General features: G+C 44.4%; 1 protein-coding gene across 1 annotated transcript in view; it reads left to right on the forward strand.

The window, feature by feature from the left end:
• LOC309551670 (stonin-1-like) overlaps positions 1–21,104 on the forward strand; it is a 164,884-nt gene that overhangs the window by 113,268 nt on the left and 30,512 nt on the right. The gene's annotated exons all lie outside the window — the stretch shown is intronic.

A 21,104-nucleotide genomic window follows, 5' to 3' on the forward strand; every position in this document is an offset into this window, starting at 1 on the left:
TTTGCAGAAAGGACTGGGGCAAAGGACACCAATGGACTTACCATCTTTGCAGATATAGGACCTTTAAGCCAACCCAGCCTTCTGTGACATTAGCTCCTAACTGCAAGACACTAGTTGGTTCAGCCAATGACTCATTGGGGAGAGGTCACCACACTTCGGTTGTGGATCAAGCTTCACACAGCTTCTCAGGTACGCCAGTTAGGCTGACGTTCCTCTATGGTGTTCATTTGCATTACTAAGCATACTAGCCCTCAAACTTAGGCCTCTGTCCAGGCACATCGTCCTTCTACTCCGGTAGCAAGCTTAAGATGATCCACCACAGGATCCGCCACTAAGTCCTTTCCCTAGGCAGGAGGTCTGGGGGGGGGGGGGGGGGGGGGCGGGCGCTGTTTTCTCAAGGTCACTCCTAAGTATTAATACCCTCTCACAGCCCGCACCACTGGCAATAAACCTCCTAGTGTTTTAACAAACTTTGTTATGTAATTCTCAATAAAGTTTTTGTTTTTTTACCTTTTGGTCCGCATTATCTATGTTTATCACCACATGTCAATGCCTACAAAGTCCCATACTTTTGGTGGGTTTTTTGCCTGTACACCTCTCTCACCTGCTGTGTGCATGTTGGTAGGTAGGTACTGGCATCCCCACTTTAAATTCTCTCTAAACCTCCTAGTGGTTGGCCAGGAAGATATTCATAACTCTAATTAGTACAGCCTCCCACATTTTTGCCAGGGACACTCCCCAGCAGCAGGCAGAAGCAAATAATAACAAGAGCCAAGGAGAGACCCAAGAAAGATTAACTATCAGAACAGCTCAGGCTGGCTACAGCCTTGCACAAATTTCACTTGAATAGACACTCCTGCTTAAGGCAGGGGGGCTTTATTTGCAAACAGTGATAACTTTTGATTTCCTCATCTTATCACCCGTGGACATATGTGGATAAATTCAACAGGGGAACAACAGACCAAAAGCAAGGCCAGCTTAAGAGGATAGAGGGAAGATCCCTCCAAATGAGGGACAGTTACGAGCTATCGTAAAAAGGCAATCTTAATTGTTATTTGGTGGTCTGCACACCACCTCTCTTAGTTTTTACTAAAATACTTACATAAAAAAGGGGCAGAGCTTGTACAAATGAGATTTATAAGCCTCGTACACATGCAACGAATTTCCGCCGACCGGTCGTCCGTCTTTTGTCCAGAGTGGTGTCCGTTGGTTGGAATGTGCCTAGACTGCACACAAATTTTCCTGTACGACAGAATTCTACTTCAGAAGTGATGTCATGTGTTGGATTGCTTTGTATGTGTTCTTTCTTCTCTGAGCATGCCTAGTCTTGCTCATAAGATTTTTCCCCATCGAAATCTGTACTAATGAGACGAAAATCGGGCGTGTTTTGATGGTCGACAAAAATTATATAGCTTGCACACCAGGATTTTTTCGGCCGAAAAGTCGGAGTCGGTTGTTGGAAGCACCATACTAACAAGCCGAAAATCGGCAGATCGGTCGTCGAAATTTCCCGGCCGAATTTCTTCTCGTGTGTACGGGGCTTTAGTTTAGATTTACTTAGGGCAGCAAGATGTGTAAATATGGCCCTAGGAACATCTCCAGCTTTACAGAATCACCCTGGTCTGTGTTTACCACAATGCACTTAGTAGCCCAGGGGTGGGGTGGGCTAGCATTTCACCTCAGGTTCTAGTCCTCAACAATAGTGTAATAATGTGAATAGATGGACGCTTTTCACTTTTCAGGGCAATAAATGGAGTTTATGGACTCTCACTCCTGGAAGAGAGGGCTAGGGCACAGGACACAAAAGGACTTGGCAGACTCCAACCTGGCATGCTATGAAATCAGCTTGGGACTGCATGACACTAGTGGGTTCAGCTACTTACTCCTCGAGGTGAGGCCACCACACTTCAGTTTAAAGATAAATTTCACCCAGAATCCCAGGTCCCCCGATTGGGCTGAAATTCCTGATTAGGACAGCAAGATGTGTGAATATGACCCAGGGAGCATCTACCTTCATCTCCCCTCACAACCAAAGATAGCACCTGGATAGGACTTCTAAGTCACGAGGTAGACATAATTCACTTCACATGTCATGAATGATTTGTTGGTTCCTTGACGCCACTGGTTGTCAAGTCATTTATCTCCCATGTTCCTTTTATTACATAGTTACATAGTTAGTGAGGTTGAAAAAAGACATCCGTCCATCCCGTTCAACCTATGATGAGTGTTTGCTGTTAACCGTACATTGTATACCCCTGTATGTTGTACATTGTATACCCCTGTATGTGGTGGTCTTTCAGGTGCCCATCTAATAGTTTTTTGAAACTATCGATGCTCCCTGCTGATACGACTGCTTGTGGAAGAGAATTCCACATCCTTACTGCTCTGACAGTGAAGAACCCCTTACGTACTTTAAGGTTAAACCGCCTTTCCTCTAGTTTTAGTGAGTGGCCACGTGTCTTATTGTATCTCCTTTCTCTGAATAGTTTGTTCCTTATGCTAGGGTTGCCAGTACAGTATTTGTACATTGATATCATATCCCCCCTCAATCGTCTCTTCTCCAGAGAGAATAAGTTCAATGCCTGTAGTCTTTCCTCATAGCCGATGCCCTCCATTCCCCTAATTATTTTTGTTGCCCTTCTCTGGACTCTCTCCAGTTCCAGCACATCCTTCCTGAGGACCGGTGCCCAGAACTGGACAGCATACTCCAGATGTGGCCGGACCAGAGTCTTGTAGAGTGGGAGAATAATCTCTTTATTTCTGGAGTGAATCCCCTTTTTTATGCAACCCAGTATTCTGTTGGCTTTGCTTGCAGCTGCTTGGCATTGCATGCCACTGCCAAGCCTGTTGTCTACCAGTACCCCCAGGTCCTTTTCCATCCTAGACTCACCCAGAGGTTCCCCCCCTAGTGAGTACCTTGCATTCTGGTTTCTGGCACCCAAGTGCATTACTTTACGTTTTTCAACATTAAACCTCATCTGCCATGTAGTTGCCCACCCCATTATTTTGTTCAGGTCCGCTTGTAAGGTTTCCACATCCTGCATAGAAGATATTGGCATGCTTAGTTTAGTATCATCCGCAAATACAGAGATTGTGCTAGATATCCCCTCCTCCAGATCATTTATGAATAAATTAAACAGGATTGGCCCCAGGACAGAACCCTGGGGGACCCCACTTTTTTTCTCAGCAGTCCATCCAGAGGTCTTACACGTCTAAGTTCTTTTTATAAAGACAACAATAATTTGAGGAAATGATGAGAACTCCAACACATCAGTTTCAGCACCACTATGGAACCTTTTTTTTTAAGGTAATGAGGAGTAATTTCATGTCTCTCTGAGACTTACGCTGTTGACTGTAACTAAGTTATTTGTGGAGTGCCGGACTTTTCATCATTTTATGCTTGTCCGGAGTTCCTGTTGATTGCAGCACCCCATGGAGTACAGTAGGCTATGATGAGTTTGTTGCAGTGTGTGAATAAAAAATCCTTTTTGATCTATCTTTGATGTTGTTTCCAGCAAGTATACTGTATCTGCTCTTGAAATGAATAGTGCTGCATCTTAATCAACATTCCTTCATGTGTTTTAAAGACCAATTGATCCTTCTCCCGTCATTACTGTAATACAGTCAAGCTGCAGATGCAGTAATAAATAAGCTTGTGTTTGCGTACCTTGCGCTGCAGCAAGGATTTAAAGCGGAGTTCCTCCTCCCCCTCCAAAAATTAAAAGTCAGCAGCAACACATACTGTAGCTGCTGACTTTTAATATTAGGAAACTAACCTGTCCTGGAGTCCAGTGTCCAGATGTTTCCATTGGCTATTGGGTGCTACCGCCGCCATTGCCAGGAAGGGAACCCAGCAGTGAAGCCTTGTGGCTTCACGGGCGGGTCCCTACTGCGCATGCGCGAAGAGCGCTGCGCGTTCCTACTGGCTCGGCGGAGGAGGAGGGAGGAAGGGGCCGAGCTTCCGAGGGACAGCGCCGCGGCGCCGTATCCTGGAAGTTGGGAAGGGTACCTGTCAAAAACAGGTACCCCCCCCCCCTGAAAGGTGCCAAATGTGGCACCGGAGGGGGGGGAGGAAACAAAAGAGCAGACGTTCCACTTTTGGGTGGAACTCTGCTTTAAATACCTTTTGCTGTGTTGCACTTTGGAGAAATGGGACGCTGCTCTCACGCACAACCAACCAAACAGTGTGCAATGGGGTGCGTCAGACCACTGGAGACCCAGGCCACTGCATTGTGTGCGAGAGCAACAGTCCGACTCTCTGCAGCAAAATGTAGTTTAACCAGAGAAGTATAGTAACTAAGTAGAACTACTTCACTACTGTACTTAAAGCGGAGTTCCAGCCTTTTCACTCACCTGTCCAACGGTCCAGCGATGCGGCCGCCCGAAGCCTCGATCCTCTCCCTCTGGTCTCGGCGGCGCCGGCATCACTGCTGTGGGCACCCGGCTGTGACAGTTTGCGGCTTCACAGCCGGGTACCCACTGCGCATGCGCGAGTCGTGCTGCACGTCTTGATTGGCCGGCAATCTTATGGGACCTCTGACATGTCCCAGAAGATTGCAGGGAGGGAGGGGGAGAGGAGAACTTCCGTTTAGGGCGCCGCGGCGCTCCGAGCGGAAGTGGGAGCGGGTACCTGTCAAAACTAGGTACCCGCTCCCCCCCCCCAAAAAAAATGACATGCCAAATGTGGCATGTCAGGGGGTTAGAATACCTAAAGTGGAAGTTCCACTTTTGGGTGGAACTCCGCTTTAAGTACCGAAAGGCGGTATCTGTACTTTCCTGGAGTATATTTTTTTTCTCCTACTTCCACTTTTACTTCACTACATTTTTTTGATGATTTCAATACTTCTACTCTGATATTTTTTTTTTTGTGCTGCATAGTTACTCGTTACTATTAAAAAAATTACCACTGCCAGAACAGTAGATGGCAGGTTTCATGAAGCTCAAAACATGTGTATTATCAGCGCATACGAAAATAAATGCTACTGTATGTATAAATAAAAGCTGCATTTGAAATAATAAAAAACAATATGATGTTCAAACTTTTGACTTCTTTCTTTAATAACTACATAACACAGTACTTGTACTTTTACTTTCAGTACTTGAGTAGCAAAATTTAAAAGAAAACTACTTGCAATACTTAAGTACAAAAAATGTTGAATACTTTAGTACTTCTACTCAAGTCACTTTTTGATAGAGCACTTGTACTTTTACTCAAGTATGGGTTTCGAGTACTTTGTACAACTCTGAAAGTGCTGAAACACAATGTTATTATTATTATATAGTATTTATATAGCGCCGACAGTTTACGCAGCGCTTTACAACTTGAGGGTAGACAGTACAAATACAATACACTTTAATACAGTAGGAATCAGAGGACCTTGCTCATTAGAGCTTACAATCTAAGAGGGACGGTCAAGAGATACAAGAGGTAATAACTGTGGGGGATGGGCTGATGGAGAAAACAATGTATAAAATAATGAATCCACAAGCATATTTATTAATTATTAATATTATTATTATACAGGATTTATATAGTGCCAACAGTTTACGCAGCACTTTACAATATAAAAGGGAGACAATACAGTTACAATTCAAAAAAATGCAAGGGGATTAAGAGGGCCCTGCTCAGAAGAGCTTACAATCTAATGTTTATAAAGCATGACAGTAATAAATAGATTTGGTTTAAGTTGGGGGTGTAATGCACAGAGGTGCACACAAAGCATGCCCTCCCATAAAATACATGTCACTGCATCAAAATTGCACTTAAAGTGAACCTGTCACACACTTGGGCAATTCAAACAGAAGAGCAGAAGAAAACATACATGAGCAGAAGATAGCTTGAGACATTATTGCATATCAAAACAAATAGTTTGAGTCACGTGACCTACGAAAAACACACCATAAGCCCAGTAAGTGCCGGTTCACATCTGTGCGATCACAGAGATCGCATGTAATTCGGAGCGCACTGCTCCTAAATGACATGCGATGTCTGTGCGGTGCAAATTCAGCCATACAGTTTGTATGGCTGAATTCGCACCGCAATCGCACCTAACTCGCACAGGACCTTTTTTTTGGTCCGCAGCAGAATCGGATCGCATGGTGGTTCACATTAGTGCGATCCGATTCTGTGCGAACTTTCAGATCGCACTGCGATATGCGATCTGATCTGGGGGTGTCGTTAACTTTTAATTGACACCCCTAGCGTATCAAATATGGCAGTGTGAACTGCCAGGGGTACGGATGCGATGCGGGAACACGCTGTATATTCGCAGCATTCCCGCATTGCACAAATGTGAACCGGCACTTAGGCTCCATTCACACCTGAGCGAATTTCTCCCTGAAGCTTGTAGCTCTAAAACGCCCAACAAGCCTATTAGAGCCTATGGCTCATTGGAATCCATGCGTCTGGTGCCCTGCATGTAGATTAGGGGGCCGGATGCATGGATGGGGGGGCGGCGCCTCTGCGCCCCCAGTGGACGGGCCGCCACTGACTATATAGAGCAGGCCAAAATGAGGGACAAATGAGATGGAAAGAGAGACAGAGGGGCTTTGTTTCAAGTCAGTGACGGTCCTTTGAAATTTAGGGACAGTCCCTCGGAATTTAGGGACAGTCCCTTGAAATCAAGGACAGTCCCTCGAAATCAGGGACAGTCCCTCGAAATTTAGGGACAGTCCCTCGAAATCAGGGACAGTCCCTCGAAATTTAGGGACAATCCCTCGAAATCAGGGACAGTCCCTTAAAATCAAGGACAGTCCCTCGAAATCAGGGACAGTCCCTCGAATTCAGGGACAGTCCCTCGAAATTTGGGGACAGTCCCTTGAAATCAGGGACAGTCCCTCGAAATCAGGGACAGTCCCTCAAAATCAGGGACAGTTGGGCGTTATACATGCACCCTCCCAAGGAAAAAAAAGAAAAAGAAAATGCTCTTTAGTAATACACCAAACTAAGCATGTGCAGAGTGACTCTAAAGGCTCTGTACTATCAGGAAATATATTGGGGACGGTAGAAGAAGGGGAGGATCAGAGAAGACAGGATCAAACAGCTTTTTTACACAATGCAGAGGAATATCCCCTTAGGTTCCACAGTGAGTATAACAAGCATGCTTTATACTTGTACAGACTGATTTTACTGTTGTGGGTTTAGTAACACTTTAAGAAAACCAATAGAGCCACCCCATCTAGTGATCGGTAAGCTGCCATGCAATACATTTTTGGTTTTGGGTTGAATAGCGCTTTAAGCAAAGATTTCCCGCGTTTGCATTAAACAGATAATGCGCTGCTTTACAATATTTTGCTGCTATCGTATTGTTAGAAGAATATTTATTGGCCAATAGGTAGAGTATATTGATGTCATTTTTCCCTACTTATCTTTTAAGGCTTTCTCTATGAATTATATGATTTCTGAGATGGTAATTCCGGCCACAAATCGAACGCCAGTTACCAAGGCAACAAGTGTTTTCTCTAATGCTCTACACTGTCTTCAAAATTAGGATGATGTGTATTTATGTAGGATTTTGTCTTTGAAAGTGTGACTCGGAGGAGAGGAAGTGAGGATCTAATGACAAGGCGCGGTGTACTGTCACGGCGAGTCCTTACCGCTGAATTACGGTGTAAAGTGTCCATCTCCTAGAGATGCACAGCAACTAGTCTAATAGACATGTGACTAATCTATAACATTCAAGGTCAGCAGCTAAAAAAAAATAAAAATCTCTTTTAACCACTTAACCTCCGGAATATTTACTAGGGATCGACCGACTATCTGCAACACCGATATATCGGGGGTTGATCTGCACTTTCCCAGATATATCAGAATCGGCACCCCTGAGGTTACCGATATTGCCGATATTTTGTGAAAGTGCTGTACCGGAGTGATGTCTGCAGCTAGAGGCATCATCCCGATACCGGCGTCCATAGCCGATGGTCGGCTGTCTTGTAATGACAACCGATGCGGCTGAGAAGCCGCTCGGCTGTCATTACAAGCCTTTCGCGGCTCACCTGGGTCTCCCGTCCCACGGGGAGACCCGGGCAACCAGTCTGCATGGCCGCCGCCGCCGCCGTAGAGAAGACCCGTGTCTCCATTTAAAAAAATCAGAAGTGATGTCATGACATCACTTCCGGGTACTCGGCGCCGAATTAAAAAAACTGACAGCATTCAAAACAGCCAAACTTGGCGTTTTAAATGCTTATAAGTGCAGAGGAGCGGTTTGGGGTCTTTTAGACCCCCCAGATCCCTCCACAAGGAGTACCTGTAGAAAAAAAAAATACATTTTTTTTTTTACATGTCCGAAAATATCGGCCGATACCGATATCTGCTGATCAAAATATTGGTATCGGCATTAAAAAAACGATATCGGTCGATCACTAGTATTTACTCCCCGCCCTTCCCGACCAGGCCATTTTTTGCGATACGGCACTGCGTTATTTTAACGGACAAATGCGCGGTCGTGTGACGCTGTACCCAAATATAATTGATGTCCTTTTTTTCCCCCACAAATAGAGCTTTCTTTTGGTGGTATTTGATCATCTTTTTTTTTTTTTTGCGCTATAGACTTAAAAAAGAGCGACCATTTTGAAAAATAAACAATATTGTTTTACTTTATGCTATAAAAGATATCCAATAAAAAAATTGTAAAAAATCGAATTTATTCATCAATTTAGACCTATGTGATTCTGCTATATATTATATATTAAAAAAAGAAATCCCAATAAGTGTATACTGATTGGTTTGCACAAAAGTTGCAGCGCCTACAAACTATGGGATATTTTTATGGAATTTTTATTTATTTATTTATTTATTTTTTTATTTTATTAGTAATGGCAGCGATCAGCGATTTTTAGTAGGACTGTGACATTGCGGCGGACAAATTGGACACCTAACTGACACTTTTTGGGGATCAGTGACACTAATACAGTGATCAGTGCTATAAAAAAAAATGCACTGTCACTGTACTAATGACACTGGCAGGAAAGGGGTTAACATCAGGGCGATCAAAGGGTTAAGCGTGCTCCTAGGGAGTGCTTTCCAACTGTGTAAATTCAATGAATATGATTTTTTTTTTTTTTTTGTCGGCCTTTATCTGCACCTTTAGCGCAAGAAAAGCTCAAGAAAAATGAGCTTTAAATTCTATGTATGTCTTCACACTGGTCTCTTGCGCTTCCATTGTGGTGTTAAAAATCTTGCTTGCTGCACGTCAGGGCCGGGACAAGGGGTGGGAAGAAGGGATAGCTACCCTGGGAGCAGCATATATTCTAGGCATAGGGGCGCCGCAGATTCCTTCTTCTATAAGGCTGAGAGGAGTAGTGACAGCAGCGCTGGAAGTGGCAAAGAGAGGAGGAGAGAGCCGGGAGGAGGTGCAGGCTGTGCTTTCTCTACCCTTCCTCCTCATAAGCTTGCACATAATGAAGGAGGGAGGGGGGCGCAATTTGGCATCTTTGCCCTGGGCACTGGATGATCTTGTCCCGGGACTGCTGCACATTTATTGTTGAGATGTGTGACTTTTGTACATTTTTCTTACCATTTCATTGAAAAGATTGAAAAGAAAAATCTTGCTTGCTGCATTTTTGTACAGTTCAGAAAAAGCTGCACCAAAAACGCACCTCCCCATTGAAATGCATTGAAAATGCAGCACGAAGACGCATCAATAACGAACCTGTGTTACGTTTCTTGAGTCACGTGACCTATGAAAAACACACCATAAGCACAGTAAGCCTCCCTTCACACCTGAGCGATTTCTGGCCTCTTCCTCTGACCCGCTGGCCTCTTCCTCTGACCCGCTGGCATCCTCCTATAACCCACTAGCCTCTTCCTCTGACCCGCTGGCCTCCACTTCTGACCAACTGGCCTCTTCCTCTGACCAACTGGCCTCTTCCTCTGACCTGCTGGCCTCCTCCTCTGACCCGCTGGACTCCTCCTCTGACCCGCTGGACTCCTCCTCTGACCCGCTGGCCTCTTCATCTGACCCGCTGACCTCCTCCTCTGACCCGCTGGCCTCCTCCTCTGACCTGCTGGCCTCCTCCTCTGACACGCTGACCTCCTCCTCTGACACACTGACCTCCTCCTCTGACACGCTGGCCTCCTCCTCTGACACGTTGGCCTCTTCCTCTGACCCGCTGGCCTCCTCCTCTGACCCGCTGGCCTCCTCCTCTGACCCGCTGGCCTCTTCCTCTGACCCGCTGGCCTCTTCCTCTGACCAACTGGCCTTCTCCTCTGACCCGCTGGCATCCTCTTCTGACCTGCTGGCCACTTCTTCTGACCTGCTGGCCTCCTCCTCTGACCCCCTGGTCTCTTCCTCTGACTCGCTGGCCTCCTCCTCTGACCCGCTGGCCTTCCCTCTGTCCCGCTGGCCTCTTCCTCTGACCCGCTGGCGTCCTCCTTTGACCTGCTGGCCTCTTCCTCTGACCTGCTGGCCTCTTCCTCTCACCCGTTGGCCTCTTCCTCTGACCTGCTGGCCTCTTCCTCTGACCCGCTGGCCTCCTCCTCTGACCCGCTGGCCTCCTCCTCTGTCCCGCTGGCCTCTTCCTCTGACCCGCTGGCGTCCTCCTTTGACCCGCTGGCCTCTTCCTCTGACCCGTTGGCCTCTTCCTCTCACCCGCTGGCCTCCTCCTCTGACCTGCTGGCCTCTTCCTCTGACCCACTGGCCTCCTCCTCTGACCCACTGGCCTCTTCCTCTGACCCACTGGCCTCTTCCTCTGACCCACTGGCCTCTTCCTCTGACCCGCTAGCCTCCTCCTCTGACCTGCTGGCCTCTTCCTCTGACCCGCTGGCGTCCTCCTCTAACCCGCTGGCCTCCTCCTCTGACCCGGTGGCCTCTTCCTCTGACCCGCTGGCCTCCTCTTCTGACCCGGTGGCCTCTTCCTCTGACCCGCTGGCCTCCTCTTCTGACCTGCTGGCCTCTTCCTCTGACCCGCTGGCGTCCTCCTCTGACCCACTGGCCTCCTCCTCTGACCCGCTGTTGACTCACGACACTCCCATTCACTTTAATGGGAAGGCTGGTGATGCGGCATTGACACAACAAGGAGCGGGACGTGGCGGCAGCAGGTGGGTGGATGCCCACTAATAGGCACTGCCATGATGGATCTGAAATGGCAGGTGCTCCGTAAATGTAAGGACTCATTCTTGTTGGTGGTTACTGTGAAATTGTGTCAATGCAGTGAATGTTATCTCAGCTTGCAGGGCTTGGATTCATTGTATGAGTTTACCAAAAAATGTAAATATTGCAGAATATACAGCCTCATGCTACATAACTAAGCTCCATTTCATGCTGAATAAACTAAATTATAAATGTATCTTAAATAGAAAACTATCTTTTGATAGATTTTTACTCGAAAAACATTTTATTGAAATAAATTTGATTAAAAAAAAATCTGATTTAAATTTAAAAAATCAGATTTAAAAAGAAACAAAAAAACATGGATTTTTATCTATCCATCCCTTATTAGGATAGCAGCTCTCCACCCCTTATTTCCTCTATCCTCTCCCCCCTTGTGCTTTATATTATGTAAAAAAAAAATAAAAAATCTGCGTCGGAGCATACAGTGCTAAATAAATGATAAAGCAGCCACTCAAGCAATCATGACACCAACAGCTAAGATTATAAATAACAAAAAAGTAGCGCTAAATCAAACATTCCTTAATGATGCAGTAATACATCTAGACATTTAAATACAAATAAAGTGCAACAAAAATGTTTTCATACAAAAGTGCAAATGTGATGAAATCAATCCATAAGAACCAATCAGGAAAGGTTCTAACGGTGTGCATATGCAATACATTTCTATTTTTTATGAAAAAAACAGACATCAGTTTTATTTGGGTTCATCGTCACATGACTGTGCAATTGTCAGTTAAAGTAATGCAGTGTCGTATTACAAAAAAATGGCCTGATCATGAAGGGGGTAAATCTTCCGGAGCTAAAAAAAAAAAATACTTGCTTTTTGCTTATATGCTATCCTTTGTTACACGTCAGTACTGATGATCTTCTGGAGGCCTCTATGGCAATGACGGAACAACCGCAGTCTGATGAACTCACTCTGCTCATTCCTGTTGCCAGGGTTTTCACATTCAGCTGGGCTCCTACTGCTGTTGTGCAGGGGATTACACGAGGCTAGCACTAGTTGCAATTAAAAATGACACCACATACTTACATACTACAGAACTTGCAGCAATTAAAATATGTTTAATATTTTAAATAAACCAATAATATATATAATAATTTTTTTTTTTTTGGTAAATCTGCCTGAATTTCAGCTTTAAGGCTTAGTTTACATATTGGGCTCTCGGATGTCAAGCAGAATTGCCACAATTCTGCCCACGATCCCCAATCATTACAAATTGCGGTACGCCCGTGTGATTACCGTGACTTGCAATGGCACCCTAAACGTGATGTGATTTTGCCACGATTGTCGCACAAGCAGATTTGGTGTGCGAGATTTTATCACGATTCGTCGGGTGACAATCGCAGCAAAATTGCACCGCATTTGGTGTGCCATTGCAAGTCAGGGGAATCACACAGGCGTCCCACGATTTGCAATGATTCAGAGACTCCAATATATGAACGGAGCTGCTAGTGCTTAACATTACAAAACTACAGTATCCGTCACCAGTGAATGCCAGTCATTGCCCATCAGTGCCTGCTCATCTGTACTGCCCATCAGTGCCTGCTCATCAGTGCTGCCAATCAGTGCCCATCAGTGCAACCTATCAGTGTCCATCAGTGCCCATCTGTGTGGCATATTAGTGCATCCTCATCAGTGCCCATAAGTGCCACCTCATCAGTGCCCATAAGTGCCACCTCATCAGTGCCCATCAGTGACGCCCATCAGTGCCGTCCATCAGTGCCGTCCATCAGTGCCGCTCATCAGTGCCACCTATCAGTGGCCATCAGTGCTGCATATCAGTGACACCTATAAGTGCACATCTGTGCAGTATATTAGTGCCTCCTCATCAGTGCCACCTCATCAGTGCCCATAAGTGCCACCTCATCAGTACCCATCAGTGCCACCTCATCAGTGCCCATAAGTGCCACTTCATCAGTGCCCATCAGTGCTGCCCGTCAGTGCCCATCAGTGCCACCTGTCAGTGACCATCAGTGCCACCTATCAGTGCCCATCTGTGCAGCATATTAGTGCCTCCTCATCAGTGCCACCACATCAGTGCCCATAAGTGCCACCTCATCAGTGCCCATCCGTGCCCCCCTCATCAGTACCAATCCATGCCCCCTCATCAGTGCCCATAAGTGCCACCTCATCAGTGCCCATCAGTGCCACCCCATCAATACCCATCAGTGCATCCTATCAGTGCCCATGAGTGCCGCCTCATCAGTGCACATCAGTGAAGGAGAAAAATTACTTATTTACAAAATTTACTGACAGAAATTAGGAAAACATTTTTTTTTTTTCAAAATTTCCTGTCTTTTTTTTTTTAGTAAAAAATAAAAAACCCAGTGGTGATTAAATATTACGAAAAGAAAACTCTATTTATGTGAAATTTTTTTTTTTTTAAAAATTCCAATTTGCATGACTGCGCAATTGTCATTTAAAGTGTGAGAGGAGAGCGCTGAAAATTGGCTTGGGCAGGAAGGGGGTGAAAGTTCCCGGTATTGAAATGGTTAAATTACTTTTTATTTCAGAATATTGTTTCTAGAAGAACTATTTTATGTTCTTGCATTACTGCTCATTATAGAGAAATATATTATGCAGTATCTAAAGAGAGAAAAAAAATGTATCTGCCCCGGAATCCTCCGCATTACTGTTGTACAGATTTGCTTCACGGTTTAATAAACTTGGCAATGAAAAGCTTCTATTTACATACCAGGACCCAGGTGCAGCCATCTCAGCTTCTAGCCTATCGCTTTGTGATTTAAAGAGATTTGCCTCTAAATAATTGATTGCAGAGATATTTCATATATTTTGAATGGAAAAGTCCAAATACTTAAAAAAAAAAAAAAAAATTATAAAAAAAATAAAAAAATAAAGCACTGAAAAATTTATTTCCAGCACTTGTTATTCCGCTCTCGCAACATGCCTTTATGTATGTGAAAATAATGAAACGCTTTGGTATTATGTATTATGACTGTAAGGAAAATCAACTTTCTAGTCACTAATGGGGTAGCATTAGCCGCATTAATATTTATGCATATGGCTCTTTCTGATGGTTGTATATCTGGGCCATTTCATTATTGTGTCCGCTCGTTTTTCCATTAAACACCACTGATAAACACGGCTTTGCAAATGTCCCCCCCCCCCCCCCCCCCCCCGGTTTACATTTAAACACGCTTTCCTGCAGGGTTAGAAATTGTCCCTTTTGAAATGACGGTTCTGAAATGTAGCCATTGCCAGGTTTTTAGTACAACAATAAGGGTGAGAATATATAATATCGCTTACTATAGTATAGGCATGATATGTAATTATGGGAAAATTATATGTGGGCTTTAAATGGCATGGACCATGTTTTTATTCTCATTCTGAGTGTGAACGCCATCAGTTTAATGTATATTTTAGCATAATTTTCTAATAATAAAAATATGTATTTTTATGGTTTATGGATATGTTTATAGTACTAGTAAAGTATACTAGTATATACTGTACTACTATATCTATACTTTTAGAGTGTAGAACATGCGTACTTTTAGTGTACCTGTCTAAATTGGCCCTAGTATGTGTATGTATTAGAGATCGACCGATTATCGGCAAAGCCGATATATCAAGGGCCGATATGCACTTTCCCCGATATATCGGAATCAGCCACCAAGGTTACCGATATTGATGATATTTCGGGAAAGTGCTGTACCAGAGTGATACCTGCAGCTAGAGGCCTCACCCCAGTACCGGCGTCAATAGCCGACAGTCGGCTGTCTTGTAATGACAACCAATGTGGCTGAGAAGCCACTCGGCTGTCATTACAATGAGAAGGAGGGGATGTCCCCCCATCCCCGCCTTCCCGGGCAACCAGCCTGCATGGCCGCCAAAGACCCGACCAAAGCCGTATTCCTTATATAAAAATTATTAAAGTGCCAGTGAAAAAATTATATAGTAGTGCTGTTAAATCGACAATAAATATATAATTCAAAAAATCGGTAAAGTGCTAAAGTGTCCTTGAAATAAGTTAAATAAATAAAGAAGTATGTGTTCAAAAGAATCTTCTTTCCCAAATCTCATGCAGGTGCTCTTCCATGCAGTGACCACTAGGTGTCCTAAGCGCTCACCTCAATTGCCTTTATAATAAGCCTTGTATTATTTGCCTTTGTGTGGTATTTCCTCCTTCTCTATGGCGTGTAGGTCCCGCTAATAATACCCGAAAACTCTCCTTTATGGACCGGTATTTCAGGGGGTATGTGTGGAACCGTTGTATATTGTATTCCGTCTTTCCTATTGCATAACACTCATATTGCCGATACGTCACTTCCGGTTTGGCGTCCTACGCGTTACGCTGCGTGCCCACACAGCTTCTTCCAGGGATCCAGCGTAACGCGTAGCACGCCAAACCGGAAGTGACGTATCGGCAATATGAGTGTTATGCAATAGGAAAGACGGAATACAATATACAACGGTTCCACACAAACCCCCTGAAATACCGGTCCATAAAGGAGAGTTTTCGGGTATTATTAGCGGGACCTACACGCCATAGAGAAGGAGGAAATACCACACAAAGGCAAATAATACAAGGCTTATTGTAAAGGCAATTGAGGTGAGCGCTTAGGACACCTAGTGGTCACTGCATGGAAGAGCACCTGCATGAGATTTGGGAAAGAAGATTCTTTTGAACACATACTTCTTTATTTATTTAACTTATTTCAAGGACACTTTAGCACTTTACCGATTTTTTGAATTATATATTTATTGTCGATTTAACAGCACTACTATATAATTTTTTCACTGGCACTTTAATAATTTTTATATAAGGATTGTGGATTTTATTTACATCACTTATAAGATACTATTTATGTACTGAAGAGAAAGCAATTTATTATCAATTTATATTTGTATCACCTAGAAGATATTATTTATGCACTGGAGAAAATGTATTTATTAGTAAGCAGAATTTTATTCAAGCACATAGGGATTCATATGATTAATATATTTGGAAGCACTGAAAACAATTTTATTTATATGAATAATATGCACTAATTTATTTTCACTAAGCACCTTTAAAGCGCGGTACTCCCCCCCTGCTATAAATATCTGTATTGTGTAGGTTACCAATAACAGTACCTGCAGCATTAAAGGAGATAAGGAGTTCATAAAGAGTGACAGCGCGAGAATTTCACCAACCCATTACAAAAGCCGTATTCCGCTCAGATCGGGTCTCCATGCAAAAACCCAGAAGGGATGTCATGACCCCCCAGATCCCTGCACAAGAGTACCTGTAAAGTAAAAAAATAAAATAATTTTTTTTTAAATGTACAAAAATATCGACCAATACCGATATGCATTGGCCAAAATATCGGTATCAGTATCGGCAACGAAAAACTGATATCGGTCAATCACTAGTATGTATGTTAGGAACCTTAGATTGCAAGCTCCTTGAGGGCAGGGAGTGATGTGCATGTATAATATATCTAGATGTAAAGTGCTGCATAAAGTTGACAGCCCTATATAGGTACTAAAAATGCTGGAAGAATAATTGTCCCTAGTATGTATATGTATAAATGTGAGTTAACCACTTGCCGACCAGCCGCTGCCAAAATACGGCGACAGGTCGGCGGGAGTGCTCCTGGGGGCGTGCATTTGCCACAGGGGAAGCGGATGCATGGGGCTAGCAGCCACGATTGCCGCCGGGCACCCGCAATCACTCCCTGTGGAGAGAGAACGGCGGTCTGCTGATGTAAACACAGCAGACCATTGTTCTGTCTGGAATCATCACAGGACTCCTGTGATCCTCCTATTTAGGTGCACAGGTCCCTGTGTTGATTCTACAAGCCCATCCCCCTCACAGTTAGAAAAAACCCCCTAGGCTCACATTTTACCCTTTGGTCGCCTCTGGGTTAACCCCTCCCCTGCCAGTGTCATTAGTACAGTAACAGTGCATATTTTTAGCACTGATTACTGCAGTAATGTCACTGTTCCCCCCCAAAAGTGTCAAAGTAGCAGATCGCTACCCCCTTCAGTAGGTGGTGCCTTCCCACTGCCTGCTTTAATCTGACCAAACCAGGCTGCATTGCATTGGGTTGCACGGCGGTTGCGGCACAGCCCCATTCACTTGAATAGGTCCTGTTCGGAGGCAGTACCACATGCTGAATGTGACATGCCATTTATTTTTTTGCTACAGCCACAAAGCAAAGCACCGTGGTCACAGCCCTGAGTAGCTGCAGTTCATGTGGAAGCTTGTGGGGAAGGGAAGGGGGGTTAGGTTGAAATGTGGCTTAATCGCCTGCTTTTACATCCACCCTTTTACAAGGCATACGGACTTGTGTACATTAGTGGCAAGTAGATGTAATTTTATTTATGAATGTCAGTTTTGCTGCAGCAGGTTCTATACATCGTACAGATGTGCCACTTTGCAGACTAAGGGGACCCCCCCTTAGGAAGAAAGGAATTTTTCATTTTATTTGTTTCACTTTATGCATTATTAAAACCACTGCTCCTGTAAAAAATATATTTTTTAGAAAAAGTTTTTGCATTGATACATGTCCCCCCAGGGCAGTCCCCAGCCCCCCCCCCATACCCTTTTTATGGCCAATAACATCCATATAAGCCCTCAAATTGAGGACTTTTGATTTTTCAAGTTCAGGTCCCATAGACTTTAATAGAGTTCGCAATCTACGAGAGTTCTGTTGCGAACCAAACCAGTGTGGGGGGGGGGGGGGTTTGTTTGGCCCAACTCCAGTGGCAAGGACTTCTGCTCCTCTGATAAGCAATCCACATTCAAATCACTTTTCAGAAGCGTTATAAAAGGCTCGTTCGGGCTAGAGTCTGGGGGTAGTAAAAACCTATGATTGAGCAGTGCATTTACTGCCCCCAACCGCTACCCCAGCAGTTGGAGGTGCTGCAGTACGGCAATCAAGGATTAAAGCAGGTACATACATATTCGCCACCACACCATGGATCTTGCAAAAGCTGTCCAAAGGACTGTTTGGACTGCTTTTTCAAGATCCATGGTGTGTTGGCGAATATGTATGTACCTGTAATAGATCCAGTGTCCAGCAGGTGATCGCTTCAGCACCCAATATATATGCGCCTATATACCAGGAAGGTGTGCGATGGGAATATGAACTTTGCAAGGATTAAAGCAGGCGGTGAGGTGGTGCTACAATGCCTTCTCATGCTCTCTGAAGAGCAATCTGAACGTGAATTGCTCTTCAGAGACCAAAACTAGTGTAAACACATAATTTGTTGGTGACTACAAGAAAAAAAAAAAGCCCTAATCCTGAGCTGATATTTTAGCACTGAAAACTACGGATCTCCGTTCACTTTTTCTATGGGATCATTTTTGCCAAAAAAAAAGATTTCATCTGGGTCGGTTTTTTCGCATCTATGGGATCGTTATGAGAAAAGCAGAATTCTTATTAACAATAAAAATCAAAGTAATGTTTTGACCTAAATTGTATGAAGCCTCTATAATTATTCTGCCGGAGCTGCAACATTGTAATAAGGTGTAATGAAGAAAGCGCCTGGAGCCGTCCTATTCACAGAAGATGGAAAAATGGAACGTATAGAAAATAATACCTTGAAGTTCTGCTACAAAGTAATAGAAGAGAGGAAAGCTATTACTGCTTGTAGTGAAGGAGAATTCCAGGTTGAAGTCCATCTGTCACTTTGCTCCTCCAAGACAAGTGACATGTTTTTTTGATAGCCGCGTCTTCTCCGAGAGATGGGCTCGGGAGTGTTCGAGTTCTCACGTGCCCCATCCCGCGAGGAAGCCGACACCGCACTCCGCTAATCACAGGCACTGAGACATTTCCTGGTCGGTGCAGCTGTGGATCAGGAAATGTCTCACTGCCTGTGATTAGCGGAGTGCGGTGTCGGCTTCCTGGCAGGATCGGGCACGTGGGAACTCGAACATGCCCGAGCTCATCTCTACTGCTGACACTTACCTTCCCTGCATTCCCTGACACCAATGTAAAGTTTGGCGTCAAATCTTGATTTAATTTTAGTCCTAGTCTTTTGACTAAAATGCCATTTTAGTTTTAGTCGTATTTTAGTCATCTAAATTGTTTTAGTTTTCATATTTAGTCTACTAAAATCGAATGGGTTTATTTAACCGCAGTTACATATACTGCGGCAGGACGGTCCTTAAGCGCGAAATCACCATTTTTGTCTTCAGCTCGGGGGCGTGCACACGCGCGCCTGCCAAAACTTCACTTCCGCTGTGATTGGACACAGCAGGAGCCAATCAGCGGGTCCGGTGGACATCGGGTCCGCCCGACCCGCTGATTGGCTCCCACTGTGTCCAATCACAGTGGAAGCAGGGCTCCGGCAACGCACGTGTGCGTCCCAGAACTGAAGAAAAAAACCCGTTCATCCTTCTAAGAGAGGCAGAACAGAGATCTGCCTATATAAACAAGGCAGGTCACCGTTCCGCTAGTAAGGAAGACACAGCGGGTGCCAATCAGCAGGTCCGGTGGACATCGGGTCCATCCGACCCGCTGATTGGCTCCCACTGTGTCCAATCACTGTGTGCCCCAGAACTGAAGAAAAAAACCCGGTCATCGTTCCGAGAGAGGCAATGTAAACAAGGCAGATCGTCGTTCTGCTAGTAAGGAAGACAGAGGTCTTGGGTTTTGTGCTAAGCAGGAACAAGGATCACTGTCTTCCTTCAGTTAAACTATCCCCCACACAATAAGAAAGCACCCCCAGGAAACACATTTAACCCTTTTATTGCCCCTTATGTTAACCCCTTCCCTGCCAGTGTCATTAGTACAGTGACAGTGCATTTTTTTTTTAGCACTGATCACTGTATTAGTGTCACTGGTCCCCAAAAAGTGTCACCTAGTGTCAGATCTGTCCACCGCAAAGTCGCTGTCCCGGTAAAAATCGCTGATCGCAGCCAATACTAGTAAAAAAAAAAAAAAAAAAATGAAAAAAATCTATCCCATAGTTTGCAGATGCTATAACTTTTGCGCAAACCAATCAATTGAGCTTATTGAGATTTTTTTTTTTTTTTTTACCAAAAACATGAAGCAGAATACATATTGGCCTAAATTAATGAATAAATGTGATTATTTAAATGTTTTTATTGGATGCGTTTTATAGGAGAAAGAAAAAAAAATTTTTTTTTTTCAAAATTGTCAGTCTTCTTTTGTTTATAGCGCAAAAAATAAAAACTGCAGAAGTGATAAAATACCACCAAAAGAAATCTCTATTTTGGGAAAAAAAGGACATCAATTTTATTTTGGTAGTGTTGCATGACAGCACAATTGTCAGTTAAAGCAACACAGTGCAGTTTTGCAAAAAATGACCTGGTCAGGAAGGGGGGTGAACCTTCGGTAGCTGAAGTGGTTAAATTGTAATGCATTATTTAAGCACTTCTCTAGAATTTCCAAACTTATTATATGCTCCTGGAGTAAAAAAATAAATCTAATAACATGTTATTATTAGTAATGGTATTAAACAAACTACACAGACACCTAGACTGTGTTCTGAGGAGGCCTATAATGTACACAGTGCTCTGGATGGTGGTCTGAGGAGGCCTGTAATGTACACAGTGCTCTGAAGGGTGGTCTGAGGAGGCCTGTAATGTACACAGTGCTCTGAAGGGTGGTCTGAGGAGGCCTGTAATGTACACAGTGCTCTGAAGGGTGGTCTGAGGAGGCCTGTAATGTACACAGTGCTCTGAAGGGTGGTCTGAGGAGGCCTGTAATGTACACAGTGCTCTGAAGGGTGGTCTGAGGAGGCCTGTAATGTACACAGTGCTCTGAAGAGTGGTCTGAGGAGGCCTGTAATGTACACAGTGCTCTGAAGGGTGGTCTGAGGAGGCCTGTAATGTACACAGTGCTCTGAAGGGTGGTCTGAGGAGGCCTGTAATGTACACAGTGCTCTGAAGGGTGGTCTGAGGAGGCCTGTAATGTACACAGTGCTCTGAAGGGTGGTCTGAGGAGGCCTGTAATGTACACAGTGCTCTGAAGGGTGGTCTGAGGAGGCCTATAATGTACACAGTGCTCTGAAGG

The sequence above is a fragment of the Pelophylax lessonae genome (assembly GCF_965119305.1).
Source record: "Pelophylax lessonae genome assembly, chromosome: 3".
Classification (NCBI taxonomy): domain Eukaryota; kingdom Metazoa; phylum Chordata; class Amphibia; order Anura; family Ranidae; genus Pelophylax; species Pelophylax lessonae.